The sequence below is a fragment of the Gorilla gorilla genome, chromosome 7, assembly GCF_029281585.2.
Source record: "Gorilla gorilla gorilla isolate KB3781 chromosome 7, NHGRI_mGorGor1-v2.1_pri, whole genome shotgun sequence".
NCBI lineage: Eukaryota > Metazoa > Chordata > Mammalia > Primates > Hominidae > Gorilla > Gorilla gorilla.
In genome coordinates this window covers 131,907,050-131,918,066 of record NC_073231.2, presented here as the reverse complement: position 1 = coordinate 131,918,066, position 11,017 = coordinate 131,907,050, and the positions used below count along the sequence as shown (strand labels likewise).

The 11,017-nt window shown below is 39.0% G+C and overlaps 1 pseudogene; it reads right to left on the bottom strand.

The window, feature by feature from the left end:
• Nucleotides 1–6,095: 6,095 nt before the first annotated feature.
• Nucleotides 6,096–7,736, bottom strand: LOC101132956 (lysine-rich nucleolar protein 1-like; annotated as a pseudogene).
• Nucleotides 7,737–11,017: the final 3,281 nt, after the last annotated feature.

The window sequence follows — 11,017 nt, the reverse complement described above, 5'->3', positions numbered from 1 at the left end:
ACACTGCTTCCTTTAGTTGTTATATAGGAATCAATGTGGTTTGAGACTACAAAAGTGATACGCTTTATCTATCTACTTATGTATTGTCATAATATTCCTCATTTCTAAGAAGCTATTGAATGTAAGATCCATTATTAATTTATTTTCAAAAAGGAAACACTAACATCAAATGTAGATATGGATTTTTAAGTTTATCTTAATTTCAAAAATTCAAGATGAAAGGAAAAAACAGGGTAGTTAGAAATGATTAAATATCTTAATATAAATAGAGATAAGATGAGGCACTGTATCAAAATGACACTTTACTTATATGTTAATGCCTGAAATACTCAAAACAATGCTGAGAAAAGGTGTCACTGTTCCAAGTTACAGTTGGAAAAATAGAGACATAAGAGGACCTGAGGAGAGGCAGCCCCAGCAGGCATGTCAACACTGTCTTTGTATGTTAGGCAGAGTTGGTGCCTATTTGTGCGGAGTGATTTGGGATTTCAGAGTTACTGGTCAGTCTCTTTAAAACACTTTCTCATGTGCCTTTAGATGAAATAAACTATGAGACAGTTCCTGAGATTGTGTGATTTACTGTCCTGAGTACAGCAGGGTAGAAGGTGCCCAGGGAAACGTGCATGCAGAACAAGGAAGGAGTGTGTCTCCTCCTCACCTTCCTCCCCAGACACCCACCACTGTGCCAGGCAAAGCGCTATCACTGTGGTGTGTACAAAGCTCTGCAAGATAATACACAGTTTGGCTTGGTGAGTGCCAGGGATAGGAGTTTCCTCAGCCTCACAAGAGAAGAAAAGAAACTCTGGTGGGCCACAGTGGTTCATACCTGTAATCCTAGCACTTTGGGAGGCCAAGGCAGGGCAGGCAGATCACTTGAGGTGAGGAGTTTGAAACCAGCCTGGTCAACATGGTGAAACCCTGTCTCTACTAAGAATACAAAAAAAAAAAAATTAGCCAGGCATGGTGGTGGGCACCTGTAATCCCAGCTACTCAGGAGGCTGAGGCAGGAGAATTGCTTGAACCAGGGAGACAGAGGTTGCAGTGAGCCAAGATCATGCCACTGCACTCCAGCCTGGGTGACAAAGTGAGACTCTGTCTCAAAAAAAAAAAAAAAAAACAGAAAAGAAAGAAAGAAACTCTGGGCTTTATAAAAGGAAATTGAAGCTACAGACAATTTGGCACCAGGGAACTAAAAAGTTCAAAGACCCTGGATGCCAAGAATTTGATGATATCAAGGGGCTGTGCTAATAAAATGCTTCAACACAGAGCAAGGACCTTTGAAAGTCAGGGGTGTACTATTTGCCCCATTCCTTTCCAAGACCTCCTAATGATGTCCTCTGTGCTAGAAATGACTATGAACTCCTAAACAGAGGGAAGCTCTCCAGCTGACACAAGAGTCTTGCCTGGCAATAAAGTTTTTAAGCAAGGGTGATCAATTTCACTATGCTCAACCTTTTTGACTTCCAAGAAATTAACTAATGAAGCTCATGTCAGCCCAGCCACAAGCTCAATTGTCTACAAGGCACATGGGTCTGTTCTTAACTGGCTGCATGGAATAAAACTTCCTTCCAAGTGGTGATTAGCTAATGTAATATGAAACTCATTGCTGACTCTTATTTGTCCAAAGTCCTGTTGGATACAGCCAAGAATCTCCTAAAGGGTATGCTAGCCACACAATCTACCCGAATGGCTGAAATATGTCCCCAGTTTAGACTCAATCAACTTGGAAGCCTGTACCTTAGTGCATCCAATCAATTCCTTAGGGGATTATTTTTACTGCCTTGCCCTTTTACTGAACTGTCTTTGTGGGAGACCATCAAACACTATTGGGGGTGGCTATAAGAAGACACAGCTCACTGTACTTGTTCCTGAGTCTACTGAGAGGGTGTTGTTGAGCACATCAATCATTACATCACACACTGTACTCTTCTGAGGATCCTGGGGAGAAATTTCTGTCTGCTCCCAGCAATAAGAATAGAACAAATCTATTTATATCTTATAAACACTGTGAACTATGTAACAGGCAGAGTTTTTAAAATTTCCTTTTAGTTGCCAACTCTTATAAAATAATTTTTGGAACATGGTAAGTATTTATAATATGCACATGTAGTCTCATCCTTGCTATTCTTAGGTCCCGCCTTGTTTCTCTTTATTTTTTTACCCCTAATTTTAATCTATTATATCTTGCTCTGTATTATGCAAGTTACCTTAAATCTCTTTTGCAACAAAATTGGGGTTCTTAAATAGATTTATCATGTTGGGCTGATGCTGGTATTCTAATTAGATCCATTCCTTCCTCTTTAAAGTGTTTTTTTTTTAAATATTATTTTATTTAAATGAAAATAATTCTGGACAGGACTGTGTGAGATAACATATTAAACTGTCATCAGACACTTATACTTCATTTTCTATTATTTGAATAAAGAAAGAGATATCTGGTTGGGACTCTACTTATGTAAAATTGAATGAGGGGGAGAAAATAGAAAAAAATGGATTTTTAACAAAACAGAGTAACAACTTTCAAGGTCTATAAGATCAGAATAATAAGATAACACCAAGAAATTAGAAGTTAATTGAGTCATATGCCATGCCCTGCATTTTAGTCCAAATAACCAATTGTCCAAATTGAGAATGAGAGAGTGTCATTTAACCAGAGTTCAGATGGAAAAAAGATCCAAGAAGTTTGGACGATTACTAGTTAACTATCTGAGTCAAATTTGTCACCACTAATTATAAAGCTTTGAAGTCTTAAGCAGGAGTCATAGAAGACCCATACCAAGTTCATGGTAAGGTAACAATCTTAGGGTAAATTTGGCATTGATTAATACACATCTGGAAAAGGGAACAGTTCAGGATAACTTTTTTTTTTTTTTTTTTTTTTTTTTTGAGATGGAGCGTTGCTGTGTCACCAGGCTGGAGGGCAGTGGTGTGATCTCGTCTCACTGCAACCTCCACCTCCCGGGTTTAAGCAATTCTCCTGCCTCAGCCTCCTGAGTAGCTGGAGCTACAGGTGCGTGCCACCACATCCAGCTAATTTTTTTTTGTATTTTTAGTAGCCGGGGTTTCACCATGTTGGCCAGGATAGTCTCGATCTCTTGACCTCATAATCCACCCACCTCGGCCTCCCAAAGTACTGGGATTACAGGTGTGAGCCACCGTGCCGGGCCCAGGATAACATTTTAAGAGGAGCATGAACTATCTGGAATTTGGGACTATAGTAATACATATGTTAAAAATACTGGAAATCAGGCCATGTGGAGAATTATTTAAAGCATCATGTTGCAATACAGTGAGATAGAACATGGTTTTGGAGTTAAACCCACCTGGGTTCAAGTATTTGTTACCACTTGCTGGCAACTTGAATTAAGTTTCTTCTATCTGACTCTGTATCTCTAGTGTGAATATATTTAACAAATTACTTTTCTTCTTGGGAGGAAGGAGCAAGACACAGAAGACATGGAGATCCATGTAGAATCATAAGAAGGTAAAGAAGAAGGAAAAAATTTAAGAGACTACACACAGCCTGAAAGTAAAGAAACATCTAAAAATTATATTAGAAAGGTAGAAAGAAGTATAAACTGTATGGAATTAAATTCAAAATATATATAAAAAGTGAGCTAACTGTGTTTTAGAAAACAGATTTTGGTGGTCAGTATATCATATATATATATATGACATTTTTATCATCTTAAGGAAAAACTAGACTATCACATTTATAACAGAGTCAAAAGCAGAAATTTATTATCACAGCAACTTGCAGAATTAACTATTGCAGGCATGGTGAAAAGGAAAGGAGTTGAGTTCAAATTCACCCACTGTAACTGACTAGTTATGTGACCTTAGGCAAGATTAATTCCCTTTAACTTCACTTTTTTCAAATGTAAAATAGGAAGTATAGAAGTTGATCCTTGCCTAGCTCACAGGATTGACACATGACTTCATGTAAAATTCTATTTGTATTTTGCAAAGTATAATATCCTACAAAACTTTTATTTTCATCATGACTGGTGTGATTAAATATGAAATTACATAGTAATCAAAGGGATTGTGAGTGTGGATGGGCCTCAGCATGAGTTCTCACTCTCCCAGAGAAAAGCCCTTGTCTTCAAGAGGCATGTATTAATAATAGTAATCACAGAAAGAGAGAGAGCTATAAGTGCCAGGAAGTTTCCATTTTCAACCCTTGGCAGTTAATATAGGAATTACTCTTAGAATGCTGCATTTATTTGGAGATAGGTAGAGATAGATAGATGACAGATAGATAGATAGATAGATAGATAGATAGATAGATAGATAGATAATAGATGATAGATAAGTAGAGGATAAATAGATTACATGGATACAAGATAGATAGATGATAGATAGGTTATAGATAGGTGTATTAATCCATTTTCACATGGATATGAAGACATACCCAAGACTGGGTAATTTGTAAAGAAAAGAGATTTAATTAAGTTACAGATCCACATGGCTGGGGAGGCCTCAGCAAACTTGCAATCGTGGTGAATGGGAAGCAGGGGAAGCAGGCACATCTACATTGCCTTCAGGTGAAAGACAGCATGTGAGAGCACATGAAAAATTACCTCCCATAAAACCATTAGATCTCATGAGAATTCACTCACTGTCATGAAACCAGCATGGGGGAAACTGCCCCCATAATCCTATTGCTTCATTCCCTCGACACATAGGAATTACATGTCTCCCTCTCCCCATGTGGGGATTAGAATTTGAGATGGAGATTTGGGTGGGGACACAGAGCCAAACCGTATCAGTAGATAGATAAATAGATAGATGAGAAAGTAGATAGATAGAAGACAAATGATAGATAGGTAGATAGATGATAGATTATAGATAGGTAGGTAAATAGATTAGACAGACATATAAATAGATGATAGATGTTAGGTCAGTAGATAAATAGATTAGAATAGATAGATGATAGAAGGTAGATGATATTAGTGTGATAGGTGTATTAGTCCATTTTCACATTGCTACAAAGACATACCCGAGACTGGGTAATTTATAAAGAAAAGAGGTTTAAGTAAGTCACAGTTCCACGTGGAAGTTCCACATAGGTAGATAAATGGTGAATAGTTAGATACATGATAGCTAGTTAGATAGATAAGACTTTGGGGGTGAGATAACTGACAGATGCATTCCTATTAACTGGAAAGCTTTTGTTTTTATGGATAGAAGAATGAAGTGAGGCTTTCATTTTGAAAGTACATGTTATAATAATGCAATATTTTATATAAAGGAAGTGAGCAATTAGGATGTCCATGCTTTAAACAGGGTGGGGAAAGAATCTAAAGCAGTGGCTGGATCAGAAAGTAACTTTCAACAGCTGAATATCTGATATAGTTTGATAGTTTGTGGTAAGAAGAAAGAAAAGAAAAGAAAAGAAATGACTCTTCCCCAAAGATGTCCACTTAGTCCCCAGAAACTGTGAATATGGTATATATATGGCAAAAAGGGACTTAGGGTTGCTGGGAGAATTAAGTTTGCTAATCAACTGATCTGAACATAAGAAGATTAACTGGGATTATCTGGGTGGGTCCCATGGAACCTCACGGATTCCACTCTGTAAGAGGAAGAAGGATCAGACAGAAGGAGATGCAAGGTGAAAAGGACTTGACCTTGTGACTAGCTTTGAAGATGAAGAGAGGAGGCTGTGAGTCTTCCTTGACTACCTGTATTTCCTTATACAGGTAGCCCCTAGAAGCTTGGAACTGCTCTCAGACTACAGCCAGGAAGCAGACAGGGACTTCAGTTCCACAGCCACAAGGAGCTGAATTCTGCCAACCAGAATGAGCAAGAACATGGATTCTCCCCTCAAGCCTCCAGAAAAGAATGCAGCCTACAGTCAGCACTTTAAGTCCCATGCAACCTATAATAGATTTCTGACCTACAGAGCTTTAATGTCATAAATTGGTGTTGTTTTAAGTCATGAAGTTTGTGGTAGCTTGTTATGACAGTAATTGAAAACTAATACCTGGTCTTTTTAGCAGAATAACGAGCACCCTGTAATGTGTCATTCATGCATATCTTTTTTTTTTTTTTTTTTTTTTGGTGGGGGCAGGAAGACAAAACTCTAGAGTTTAATCTTCCAGCTTGACTGACTTGGAAGTGTTCCTGTCAATATAAAAGATCTTGTTGGGGGCGGTGGAGAAGCCAAAGCAGGCTCGGCAGCTGTACTTCCAGCTCATGGCCCGGTCGTAGTCCTGCTGCAGGTTCTGCTGCAGGCTGCGGGCTGCCTTCTTGCTGAGGGCCATGTTGGGCCTTGCAATCATGCTGGGGGTTGGGGGGGTGGGCAGCTGAACGAAGGGGACAGATTTGTTTGTATGTTTGTTTGTTTGTTTGTTTTGAGATGGAGTTTCGCTCTTTCACCCAGGATGGAGTGCAGTGGCTCAATCTCGGCTCACTGCAACCTCTGCCTTCCTGGTTCAAGCGATTCTCCCACCTCAGCCTCCCAAGTAGCTGGAATTACAGGCACATGCCACCACGCCCAGCTAATTTTTGTATGTTTAGTGGAGTCAGGATTTCACCACGTTGGCCAGGCTGGTCTGGAACTCCTAACCTTGTGATCCACCCGCCACTGCCAGGACAGATTTTTGAAGCCACCCATAAGATTGAGAAATTTCAGTTTCTGTTCCTCGTTCTCAAAACCAGCAGTATCCCACTGGCCAAACTGGGTTCCCGTCCACTTCCAGGTTTCAGAAGCTTCCGTTTTGCTTGACTCCTGATGGACCTCTTCTTGCAAGGACTTTCGCCTCACCTGGTCTATGTGCGCCTCGTCCATATTGCCTTTCCTTTCCAACACCACCTCTAAGTCCATGTCTGTTTCCTCCTTCCAAGGGTCTCCTGCTACCCCACTCTCTTTCCTCTTATTTTTTTCTTCCTTTTCAGAGCCGGCTCCTCGGTGACCTTCTTCTTGGACTTTTTCTTCGCGGGGGACTTAGGGCCATCTCCTATGGGGATATATTCCAGAGCCTCAACTTTGACTGGTTTAGTTTTACTTCCTTTATGGGGGCTGCTCTCCAAGGACCTGGAGGGCTTGGAGTGGCTTGGGAGGAGGTCTCCCTCCTGGTGGAATTTTTTTTTTCTTCTTCACCTTCCCACTGTGTTCCCTGGGGCTCTTCTGCTTCTGTTTCTGCCTCAAGGTTGCCTGTTCCTCACCCTCCTTCCCCACTGAGCAAGTGTCCGCAGCATCCCAGCCTTGCAGAACCAAGGTTCCTGGACTGAGAAGGCTGTGGGGTCCTGGGCCCCCTATTTTTTGCCTTCTTGTGTTTTTTGAGTTTCTTTCCGACTCTGGTTTCCTCCTCACTATGTCTGAGGTCTGAGGAGGTTTTCACCCTGGAGGCATGGGACATAGCCTGAGGTGACTTCTTTTTCTTCTCCCCACTGAGGAACTTCAAGTGGCCAAGCACCTGCTTCCTGGGGCTGGGTGACTTCTCTGTCTGTCTGGCACACAGCGTGGTCTCGGGTTCCAAATGCTCCTCGCAAAGGGTGCTGACACCCTTCTTTTTCTCCTTCTTTTTCTTCACTAGAGACATCTCAGGTGCCTGCCTATGGACTACACTCTTAGAGGGGGATGTGGCTCTTATAGGAGAAACACTGGCAAAGTCATCATCATTGTTTAAAATTGAATATTGAGTCTCTGGTTCTTTGACCACTTTCTTCTTCCTTTTCTTCTCTGGGAGCCCAGGGCCCAGGTCTACTTTGTATGTCTTGGTGATCATTCTGGTGGGCCAAACTTCCCCATCCGCCCTCATGCATATCTTAAAGACTATTCAAAAATAAAATGTTTATTGTGTTACTGAATTTTTATAGGAATGAGTGCTCATTCAGCTTCCTAAGGCAAAAGCTCATTCAGACACTCCTAAGGCAAAAGCGCTACATGTTAAGTGTGGTTAAGGGGGCAACTGAAACCTGGGATGCATATATTTCGGAATAGCACAAGGACAACCAAAAGAGGGATAGATCTTAGGAGAAGCAATGGAAGAAAGTATCTCAAGAAGATGCTTCATTTGCCACAAAGAACTGGATGTAAGAACACTGGCAAAAGTAGAGGAAAACAGGATGTTTTTGGCAGTGTCACTCATGTGGGCAAAGAAATCAAGCGTAGGGAGGGTATAAGGCTAACCAATTATCTCTAGACATGAGATATTTGTAGAATATTAGACGTAAGACAGAAAGAAAATTATTGAAAAGCACGAAGGCAAATTTACGAAGTTTCTATTTAAAAACACAATTGGAAAGCAATTGTTAATTGTGGGCATTTATTGTAAAGCAGTGGTGGTATTGATAGGAATAATAAAACATTAAGGGAAAATGATGACATATAACATTGAGTGCTTACTGTTTGTCATCGGTATAAATGCTGTATTTAACCCTGTAATCCTTTCAACAACTATTGAATGGTTAAGTTCTCTTATCACTTTTTTTCACACTGAGCAAAACTGAGACAAAGGTAAAGTAACTGCCCCAAATCAAAAGGTAAATAAACGGTAGAACAGGAATTTGAACCCAGATATTCTATTTCAAGGATGCATAATCTTACCCACTACATCATAATACTGCATTGAATATCAACTCCACTAGATACTAGTCTGGGCACTTGACACATATTAAATAACGTCTCATTATTCCTTTTTTTCTAAATTAGAAAACTGAGGCTAAGAGTGGTTAAGCTGTCTAAGATTTCTCAGATGAAAAAGATGGAATTCCAAATCTCTAATCATGACAAAGTACCTATTATTGTACTTGCCCAAGTTGATCTCCTGGCCTCACATGATCTTCCCACCTTGGCCTCCCAAAGTACTGGGATTACAGACATGAGTCACCACACCTGGCCCATAAAAAAATACTTAATATGAAAGAACTCCAGGAAATGAAAAAGGGAACAAAATCAGATGTGACACAAAGAAGAAAAATAGCAAAGGATAGATTTAAAAACCAAAAGGCAAGCCAAAACTGCAAGTATATATTTGTGTAACATATATCTGGCATTCAGCTTATATTAAGAATACAAAAAGAGCCCCTACATTTAAAAATGAAGAAAGCAACCAAATAAAAATACTTGAGTGGGCACTTTAATAAAAATATACAAATGGACAATAAGCATATGAAAAATTATTCAACATAACTGGTTATTTGGGAAATGCATATTAAATGTAGTGAATAATACTTCACACCTGCTTGAATAGCTAAAATTTAAATTATTTACAAAACCAAATAATGAGGATGCAGAGCAACTGAAACCCTCATCTGTTGTTCATGAGAATATAAAATGGTTTGACAGTTTTTAATATAGTTAAATATATATCTAGCCTATGTCCCAGAAATTTCACCCCTAATTATTTGCCCATGTGAGCTAAATATATTTATTCACACACTTGTAAAAGAATATTCATAGAAGCTTTACTTAAATTAGCCAACAAGGGGAAACAGGCCAAATATTCATCAGTAGGATAATATAATGTACTATTGATATACCCAACAGCATAGATAATCTCAAAAACAATGATAAGAGAAAGAAGTTGCTATGGTTTAAATGTGTCCCCCAAAGTTCATGTGTTGGAAACTTAATCCTCAATGCAGCAGCGTTGAGGGGAGACACCTATAAGAGATGATTAGGTCATGAGAGCCATGCCCTCATGAGTGGATTAATGCCATTATTTGAAGAGTGGTTAGTTTTCTTGGGAGTAGGTTTCTGATAAAAGGATGAGTTTGGCCCCCTTCCCCTCTTTCACATTCTCGGTTTGCTTGCCCTTCTGTCTTCCTTCAAAGGATGATGCCACAATGAGGCACTTGCAAGCCTCATGACCTTGGACTTCCTAGCCTCTAGAATACCAAGAAATAAATCTCTATTCTTTATAGATTACTTAGTTTAATGTATTCTGTTATAGCAACACACAATGAACTAAGACAAAAGCCATACATGAAAGAGTGCATACTATATGGTTTGATTTATATGAATTTCAAGAAAACACGAAACTAATAGAAATTAGAAGAGATGTTGACTAAAGTGGAGATTGACTGATAAGGGCCATGAAGGACCACTTTTGTGTGATTGAAATGTTCTTGACAGTATCTTGACCAGGGTGTTGGATACAAGGCAAATACATTTGAAAATTCCGATTGAATGTCACACTTATCATCTGTGACTATCATTGTGTGTAAATTTTTCCTCAATCAAAAAATCCTGCTCACTCTAGCCCTGGGTTAATGCTAAGTTTACAACACTAAAATGGTTACCTATTTGTAAAGCAACTAATATGCATCAGTCACTGTGTAGGGTGTAGGAGTAGAAGGGTGATCAACAACTCAAAAACATACAAAGCACACAAAAACACACATGACCTTCTGGTGGGCTTTGCCCTTAGTTACTAAATTCATGGAACTCACATTCTAGTGCAGGAAACAATATTAATCAGAGAACCAAATAATTTAAAATTACCACTCTGATAAATTACAGGGAGTGTTATTTTGTATTATAAAAACATATAATACTGGGAATTTAATCAGGGTAATAGCAAAGATTTCCTCAAAAAAGTGACAATTCAGTGGGCATAACCCTTTAGGAAAGAAACTTTTTTTGCTGTTGCAGGGATGTTATCATTGTTTATCATGATTGTTATTTTGCTGGAAATATCTAAAATCAGGAAAACTACCAAATTGGAAGAGTGATACAAACAAGATAGATACTTACTTCTCTGAGATAGGTAGATATCTGTCCAGCCAGAGAGAACTTGCCTGCTCAAGATCCCTTTAAATGCTATGATTTAGATATTTTTATTATACAATGTAGTGAAATGAATTTTTAAAACCCTACATTCATATTCCAAATCTGTTACCAAATTCTAAAAAAAAAAAAAGAGATTCAGACAGTAAACCTTCCCAGTATCACATAGTTTGCAATTGCCTGGGTTGGATAGCCTGGGTCAACTCAAGTTTTTATTTACAGTTGAGTGTGTTGTTTTTCCATGGTCCAGTAAGTGTGTTGTCTCTGAGAGGCAGG